Source organism: Convolutriloba macropyga, unplaced genomic scaffold (assembly GCF_964194025.1).
Source record: "Convolutriloba macropyga unplaced genomic scaffold, txConMacr16.3 SCAFFOLD_4284, whole genome shotgun sequence".
NCBI lineage: Eukaryota > Metazoa > Xenacoelomorpha > Acoela > Convolutidae > Convolutriloba > Convolutriloba macropyga.
The window spans coordinates 14,152-22,398 of record NW_027449453.1 but is presented as its reverse complement, the minus strand read 5'-3'; the positions used below and the strand labels follow the sequence as shown (position 1 = coordinate 22,398).

General features: G+C 34.8%; 1 long non-coding RNA gene across 1 annotated transcript; it reads right to left on the bottom strand.

Annotated features, from left to right (window-relative positions):
- Window positions 1–724: 724 nt before the first annotated feature.
- Window positions 725–7,222, bottom strand: LOC142355041 (uncharacterized). The gene is made up of 3 exons (XR_012761155.1): window positions 6,730–7,222; window positions 6,320–6,503; window positions 725–914 (listed from the first exon to the last, which is right to left on the bottom strand). It is a non-coding gene; the product is annotated as an uncharacterized LOC142355041 (long non-coding RNA).
- Window positions 7,223–8,247: the final 1,025 nt, after the last annotated feature.

The window sequence follows — 8,247 nt, the reverse complement described above, 5'->3', positions numbered from 1 at the left end:
ATAACAAACGACTAACTATCTGAACACACTACAGTTTTTAGCAATGAACAGCAGCAACATGTGAAAAGATTGAAAACGTAGGTATCCATATCCACCGGCAAGCAGCAGCTAAGCAACTGAGAACAAGCTAACGCCACCAAGTTAGCCAAAGATGGCGATCGAAGTTGAAGTTATTAACAATACTAACGGAAACAAAATCCACCTCATCGAATTTTTAAGTCTGAATAATTTGTCAACAATCTAGACTAAGGGTTTTTTATGCTTTTATGCTAGGCCACTTTTTGCACATAATTCACCTTCGCTTGGTGCTCAATTTGCCTCTTTCCTTTTTGGAACTTTTCAATCTATAGAGGTTTTGGACTCGTTAGTAGAGAATTTCTATATTTCCCATGACGGAATTGTGTTTCTGGTTTAGAACGTTCTGGCTAAACAGGACGTGTTGTTCGAGAAAGTCGGCATCTAAAACTGGCTGGTTGTTCCACAAGCAGATGTTGAAAAGGCGCAATCGAAATGTCAATTTACGAAAACTTTTGTGCTATCGTCTAAACGAACGGAAAAAAAAGACTACTCGTGATGACGACCCTACAATTTTCATGACTTTTAAAGGACCATGTCATATACAGTCGATTTTTTTGTCTGCATTTTACCATATATGACTCTTCTCCTGGCAGTAAATAGTTTTGGTCAACGTAGGTACTTACGAGTCGGGTGTAGTTGAGTGATATGTGAAAGTCTGTGTTCTCGGGAATAGGAGCTAGGAACTGGGGCTGTATCCGGATTAGGCCAACTTGGTTGCACTGTCCTCCTCTCAGAGTGAACAATATTAGTATAGTCACGAATAACACAGGTGTCATTTCGGTTTTATTTGAACAGTTTAGCAGATAGAAACGTTTGATGATAAGGAGTCAGAAGACCTAAAATTCAAAAAATAACATTTTTTAAATTTTGGTTATGTGTTTGGTTAAAAGAACAAACAGGTGTAAATATATAAATGTGAAAAATAAGCTTGTCAAAAAAAGCTTGTTCAGAATAAACTTGACAGAAGCTTTGAGATGATATCTATATATACTTTGAATGCATTGACCACAATCCTTCAGGTCTTGTAGCTCAGTGTTTATTGGCCATGGCGCAAACTTCTGGATGAAAATGTGTGCATCTTTAATGCCTGATACACAATTGACAAAGGCCGGGAAACCGGTCAATTCTAATCTAGATTGATTTTTTCTGGGTTTCATTACTTAAAAAACAGATTAAGCGTTCATAATTTTTTTTCGTGTTTAATAATGTGAAAGATATGAGAATTTGTTTTTTAATATTAGAGGTAACTGTGCCTAGCATACAAATTAAGTTTGAAGACCTTTCGAATTTGCTTCAACAACAATATTCGCAAACCGAGACACGGATTTCCGAACAGCAGGACGCTAACTTCAATATTAGTAATGAACATCTTTTCTTACAAAAAGCTCGATCAAAACAAACGGGAGTCCAGCGAGGTGGGGGTGTTGGAGTTTGGATCCCCAGACACTTAAATGTTAAACGCCAGAAAGAATTTGAGATAGCTCATGCGAATTTTTTGAATCAATGTGGCTCGAAATTGATGAACCTCTGAAAGATAAACGTTTGGTGAACATTTAGTACAATCCGAGTAAAAATCTTTTCGGACATTCTTCTTCTATTTGGTGACTACAACATTCACCATTTCAATAAAAAATAGAAAGAATTACTTCATAACTTTCCATCTGAACTGGCACTTAACCCAACAAATGTTGACACTCCCACTCGCATCAGCGAAACTAATCAATCGCTTATCGATCACTGCTTAATGACAAAAAATTCAAATTGTTGAACAGAAAGTTTGTTTGTCCCCCATTGAGGTTGACCACAACATCATATTTTATCAGAGTAATTTAGAAATGATAGGGAGGAACGAAGATAAATATGTTTTTTTTCGAAAAAACATGAAATTTTTCTCGTGGGAGAAGTTCAACAGGGATTTGGCTTTTGCGGACTGACGGCCTATGTAACAACAGAAAAATTGTGATGAAATGTTAAGTAAACTTAATGAATTTTTTCAATGTGTACGTGATCAACATGCACCTATACAGATCTGTGATTTCTCAATAAAACAAAAAAGTGATAAATAAACCATGAATATCCAAGGAACTCAAAAAATTAATAGCAGAAAAACATCATTTGTGCAATCATTACAAATCTCTCAAATCTACGATGTTTTTGACGAGTTCAAAAAATGCCGTACCCTAGTGAACCGAAAACTACAAGATGCACATCATAACTATTCTGTTAATTTTTTTAAGCAGTGTGAAACATCGAAGCAGAAATGGAATTTTATCAATAAAAAATTAGGAAACCAAAAAAGGTATTAATGTGTTTGAAATTGAAACAGACGGAGTTAAGACCGTTGACAAAAAAGCAATCTGCAATGCATTTAAAAAATCTTTTGCGGATATGAGCAAATATTCTGGTGATTGCGTTCCTCTCAATATCCATAATTTGGACCACTGTTCGGAAAAATCCAATTTTAGAGTATTATTTTAAAATAAATCTACAAAACCATTGACAGTTTAGAAAAAAATAAATCACCGGGTCCAGGATTTGTCCATGCCTGGGCTTTAAAGGCGGCAAAAAACGCAATTGGTACTCATCTGCAATTTATTTTTAATGAATGTATTCAAAACTGTGTCTTTCCAACTATTCTAAAACATGAATATGTCAACGCCCATTCACAAAAAACGGATCAACAACACAAGTTTTCAACTATCGACCAATTTCGGTCACACAATCTTTTGTTAAGTTTTTTGAGAAGCTTTTCCTTTTCCAAATGATTCATCACATTAATAAAAACAATCTGTTGAATAAAGAGCAAAGGGAAAAACACTGCAGCAATTTTGTTAGACCTTGCAAAAGCTTTCAATTCAATTTCGAACTAATACTTCTTAAAAAATCAGATTGCTTCAACTTCTCTGAGCCTGGAGTTAGTTTGTTGGAATCTTTTCTCGAAGAAAGGCCACAATGCTTCAAAACAGGCACTGAGGTCTCAGAACACATTTTCGTTAATCATGGAATACTGTAAAGCACAGTATTAGGACCCCTAATTTTTCTTCTCTACGTTAACGATTTTTCAGAAAAAAATCAAAGGTGACTTTGAGTTTGTTCAATTTGCAGACGATGCTAGTACTTTGTGTCAATATAAACCAGAAGAAACAATTGCAATAAAAATTTAAAATTTGTGATAGAAAACGGACAGTAATTTGAAGGAAAATCAATTCACTTTGAATGCTGATAAAACAAAACTACTTTATTTTTCTACCATGGACGAATTAGAATCAAAATCTACTTTTAACGGAAATTTAATAAAATCTGCTGAGAGTTGTTGTTATCTAGGAAAACACGTTGACTCAAAATTGACTTTTGAAGCACATCTAAATGTAGTTTTAAAAAAATGGCGGCCGCCATCTGCTCACTATTTCTGGTGAGAAACCAGATACCTTTGGAAGTAAGGCTGCAAGTTTTTAAATCCTTAGTCCTGTTTCATTTGTCATTCAATGGAGTTTGTTTAAAAACTTTATCAGCAAAAACATACAGCGTATAAATCCACAGATTAATTGGGGCATAAAAGTGTGTTATATGTGTCGTAAATTCGATCATTGTCGTGATATACTTCTCAAATCGCATATCCTATCAGCTGAATTAATTATTTCAAACTTTAGTATATTGAAAGTCTAAACAAACTTCAATCAGAGGATACTATCAGAAGAATTTAAAAAATGTGCAAACCGCCTAGAGTTAAAACAGAACAAACGGACAAAACAGCTGATAATAAGAACGCAAAAGTTTACTAAGCAGAGTAAAAGATGTTTGATTTTGAAGAGCATACAAAAATGGAATGAGTTACCCTTTAACGTAAGAGCGACGGTGAACAAAACTCTTTTCAAAAGAACTTTAACAGAGTTTTTGCAACGTCAGCATGAAAACCTTCCAATAGATAGCAAACTAGGATCATTTATGTCTTATTTTTTCATATAGTGGAACGAACAGCTTAAAGTGTAACATCAATTAATAACCATAAGAGTAATGTATAATTTGATTACTTCAATAAATATTCCTGAATTTTCTGAAGGCATGTAAACTTCAACTTTTTGGTAATGTTACTAATTTACATGTTTGAAAAGAAAAATTCATGACTCTCCAATACAACAACTAAAAAAACAGCCCAAGAAAAAAAACTTTCCTCTGAAAAATGCTTATCTTCCTCAAACGCCCAGTCACACGAAAATTCGTGTATATTTCATCACACAAGAAAGAATCGTGTGATTTCACAGGAGAAAATTTTAGAGTATAGACGATTTGGTTTAATGGTTAGCACGTTCGGCTCGCAAGAATGGAAAAACTAAATCAAGTTTGTACTTGTCAATTTCACAGCAAATGTTTTTACTTAAGTCCCCAATTAGTTTGCCTGGAAGATTTTGCAGGACCACGGAAAAAAACCAGGACCTCAGAGCAAAAACCATTGCAACGGTCACGCACAAAATTGGTCAATAAAACTAGAAGCGAGGGGTCTATGAAACACTTTCAGGGCAATTAAACTTTTTTAAAGGTTGAATAACAGTTAAGTGTACCTGCCAGTGACCATCGTGAATTAATTAAACTATTGAATTGCCGCTACTTGCCTCCATCCCTAGTCACACTTGGACGGTTATCATATTAGACATTATATGATAATTATGTTATGTCAAAATTCTTGTCATAGAAAGATTTTTTTACAAACATACGTCATTTTTACAAGTTCCTTGCGACGTAACCATCCAGATAAACATATATAAAAACTATTTTTATGTGAGTGACGCTCTTCATAAAACATCAAAATGCCTTTCACAAAATCCTATTTAATTTGAACAAATTTATTTTTTTCGTTAAAAAAACAAACATGTCATATTCTAACAAAGGCCACAAAAACTGCAATGTTTTGACGCTTGGTAGGAACATTTTCTGTTTTGAAAGTCATCTAAAACTTCTGTCAAAATCCAATATATTTCTACCAATAAACTCCTTTTGATGATATCCTCAATGCACTGATACAAGTAAAAATCCACCGACGATTATTAAAATGCGATAATAACATATAATAATTACGTTGCAGACTTTACTCTTGGAAAATTTGAGGTCTATGGCCTTTTGTGAACAACAACTTTGTTAAATTTGTCTACCTTAGGTTAACGATGTTCACGATTAAAGAGCGACATTAACTGTGGAAATTAGAGCTGAACAAAATGTGGATTTCGTCACTCTTACTTACGGTTAAGCGTAAGGGACTGTAAGGGACCATTTCGGTTGGTGGGTGTAGACAAGAATTAAGAAGGTCATGTAGCTGTTGTCCACGCTTGGCATCGTGGATAAATATCACGGATATTTTCCACCATAAAAACCAATTCGAACAAAAATTGCTTTCTGTCACACACGTTCTTAGAGCCCTAATATGAAAACATGGTGGAACAAAAGGTTGAAATTTTCGGATGAAACTCATCCAGCAAATGTTTTTTTTTGCAACGTAACGTATCATCTCAGCAAAATTTTAAACTGCCATTGTAATCTTAAATTTGTGAATTGACATAAGCGAGATTATCCTGCACCAAAAGTGACCTGAACAATTATTTCTCACATGAGCAAAAAGCGATGATTTTTTAAATCTACCCGTACTTAACGCCCAGTCAATATCAGTACTGGGCAAGTGTAATTCCAAGTCTAGGTATCAGTACTGATTCAGAGCTATGATCATAACACATTTAAGACTTGTCAGACTTGGCCAAGACTTGGCAAGCCTAAGGCAAGTGCAAAAATAAAGTTACGTACGGGGATTGCACCCATACTGTCCCTCTCACAAGCTGTTTGTTCTCCTTACTGTGCCACTTTGCCTGTTGAAACTTTTGTCTTTTGTGCCGTTAAAATACGCTTGAAAGAAACAAATTTCAAGTGAGAAAGCGAGCAAATTATACTACATGGGAGACTTGCATTTACAATTGCCCAGTACTGATTAATACTGGGAGTTCGGTACGAGTACCAATATTAACGGGAAGGGCATAGACTACAAAAGATAACTCTGAATACGGTCAAATAAATGATCGCGTTTACATCGCTAATGTCATCAGCTCACATCTTCTGGCATAGTTTTTCTAGAATTTTAATTAAGTGAAATATTTCTGTCGTAAAATAAAGCCAAAAAGAAACACTTGAAAGACAAATATGTAAATTTGCAACATTTTGTCTCAAAAACGTGAAACTAAAAACTTTTGAAACAACTCACCATTTTTCATGAGTCACACAATGCTAGGATAACTATCCATTACACATAACAATCGCATGTCAGCAACTTCAAAACTGATAAATTTCTCACTAATCGTGCGAACGCTTCCACAGCCCAAAGACACCACACAGATTTCCCAGACTGTTCGAACCCCAGTTAGCCCCATAATCCCAAGAGGCGGGATCTGTAAACAAACAAACAAAGGTAGCTGTGTGATTGACAATTGACAACTCTATACCCTCACAGTTATATTATGGGCTTATCCTTAGAAATTGTTGAGGCTTCAATTTGGATTAAAACTATAACTCGCACCCTATCTTATAATAACGTTAGTAATAGCAGACTTGAGGTTTTAATTAACGATTCCAGACGGATTTTCAAAAAGTATACACTATTGTAAAAATGTATACCTGTCTATCTGCATGTGTGCGTTTTTTCCACACATAGTAACAGAAAATAAGAGTTGATTTGGTTGAAATGTGCCGAAATATAAAACTGAATGGAAGTTCCAACAAAGTGTGAATAATTAAAACAGAAGGTCTATTTCCGCTTGTTTCTACTTTTGCCCATTGAGTTTAGGGTTCATAAAAACTTTCAAATGTTATTTTAAAGAGCCCGCCGCTTAAGAGCTGTTTGAATTATTAGTTTCAAGAATCAGTTTAGTTCTTATCCCAGCGTTCACTTTACGAGTGGGGGAAAGACAGCAACTGGGAAAAAGGGGGAAATTAAGGAAAAGAAAGCTAGAAAGTGAAATTAGAAAGAAAGGGATAGAGTTTAACAGGATTTATAATCTGTGTGATTGAAAGCTGGTTAGTATAAAGTTAGAAATCAACTACCGGCTACAAAAGTATAAAAGTAGAAGCGAAATGGTTAGTTTATCCTATGTCGAATTGCGCAGTTGAAAAAGACCCGCAGAGGTTTAAACTCCTATCAGATTATATCTAGCCCCAAGTTAGTGTAGTTATCACTTCAGGCCAAGTTATTGGAGGGAAAGAGTTCACACTGCCATTTAACCGAATCAATTTTATGCTCAGATAGTGTCGAGGGAAGAAATTGTATCTTGGGTATACATTTTATAACGAATTGAACTAAAAAGATCACACAAGTTTCTAGAGAAAATTTTTATGAAATAAACTATTTATAAGATTTTTCGGATCTGTTCTGTTTTGCCCCCCCCCCCAGTTTTTTTTACGCCCAAATTACAGGGTCTGAAAAGTGTATGGTCACGTGGTAGTCTGAACAAAGATCTGACCCGAGGCCGTTTGGGTCTGGCATGGTCTGGCCAGAGAGTTCTGTAAAAAAAAATTCTGCTCAAAATTCACATGAGTCAAAAGTCTGAACAAAGTCCGGTCAGAAGTTGCACGAAAGTCTGACCAAAGACCAAAGTCTTAACAAAATAGGATATCAAGTTGTACTGAATGCACAATCATAGAGCAATAATTGGTTTTCTTTATTTGACTTATTTCTTTTTAAAACAATTGTTTTTGTGGATTTTTTCTGCTAGTGCCCCCCGCCCTATATAGCCGTTATTTCAGCACCCCTTGAAATCTAAGTTTTCGCGAATTGTAAGAGCGATATTTGCATTTCATTAAAAAAAGAGTGTCTAGGTAGATTGAAGGCATTTTTAGAATAGTTTCCTTAAAAAACTCAAAAAATTGAGCCCTTGTTGTAGCCAATAACACCAAAAATGATATAATACAAATAATGTTAATGATGCTTACGCTATAATCAAGAATTTTTTGTTGAAATACGTAATATTTTCAAACCATAGCTGTGCTACCTTTAATAAATGCATATTGTTGATATAATTTTATGCATAAATTTACTTACTTTCAACGTTATGTTAAATTATGTAAAATGTGGAGTGCAAAACTATGCGGGGGAGGGGGTTCTAGAAGAGAAGATCCTTTGTTTACCTAAAAACAGTG